The following is a 1,382-nucleotide window of genomic DNA, read 5'->3' on the forward strand; positions in this document are numbered from 1 at the left end:
ACAAAGACACGCATGCACACACATGCATACATGCAGGCACATACACACATGCACACCAAAGATACACAGGCACACACACATGCACACAGGCGCACAGGCACACACACATTCATGCACACACATGCACACACAGGTGCACAGGCATACACACACATGCACACACAAAGACACACAGGCATACACACAGGTACACACAGGCACACATGCATGTGCACACATAGGCACACACAAAGATGCACAGGCACACACATGCACACACAGGCACAAAGGCACATACACACACGCACACCAAAGATGCACAGGCACACACACATGCACACACAGGTGCACACATGCATGCACACACAGGCACACACACATGCACACAGGTTCACAGGCATACACACACATGCACACACAAAGACACACAGGCATGCACACATGCACACACAGGCACACATGCACGTGCGCACATAGGCACACAAAGACACACAGGCATACACACATGCACACACAGGCATACATGCACGTGCACATATAGGCACATACAAAGACAAACAGGCACACACATGCACACACAGACACAAAGGGACATACACACACATGCACACCAAAGATGCACAGGCACACACACATGCATGCACACACAGGCACACACATGTATGCACATATGCATCCACACAAACACACACATGCATGCACACACAGACACAAACATGCATGCACACACACAAGCACATGGGCACAGGCACACATGCACACACAGGCGCACAGGCGGACACACAGGCACATGGGCACAGGCACACATGCACACACAGGCACACATGCACACACAGGCACACATGCACACACAGGCGCACAGGCACACAAGCACACGGGCACAGGCACACATGCACACACAAGCACACATGCACACACAGGCACACATGCACACACAGGCAGACATGCACACACAGGCACACAGGCGCACACATAGGCACACATGTGCACCCTGCACAGCAAGCTCCCCTCCCAACTCCCTGCCACCTGCTATCAAGAAAGCCACTGTCAAATCCTCGAAATCCTAAAAGACTGCGTTTTTATTTTTCAAGGGCCGGTTCCTAATCACAAGAGGCCACTTAGTCTGAGTGGGGCCCAGTAATGTTGATTAATGATTACGTATTTCTCATGAGAGTTGGGAACGCAACTCTTCTGTCGCCTCAGCACCCTCCCAAGGTGCACATTAATCAGGACCAGCTGCAGGTGGAGTTAGAGCCGTGACCATTAACCTTTTGGCAAGAGCGCACCGGGTCCCCAGCAAGGGAGCACCCCATTCCCCTCTGCAGTGGCCCCACTCCTGGACCCTCCCACAAAGGGCCAGGGTGGGGGATAAGGGAGCTTCCTCCCCCTCCAGCTGCCTGCCT

Source organism: Cebus imitator, unplaced genomic scaffold, assembly GCF_001604975.1.
Source record: "Cebus imitator isolate Cc_AM_T3 unplaced genomic scaffold, Cebus_imitator-1.0 Scaffold68, whole genome shotgun sequence".
NCBI lineage: Eukaryota > Metazoa > Chordata > Mammalia > Primates > Cebidae > Cebus > Cebus imitator.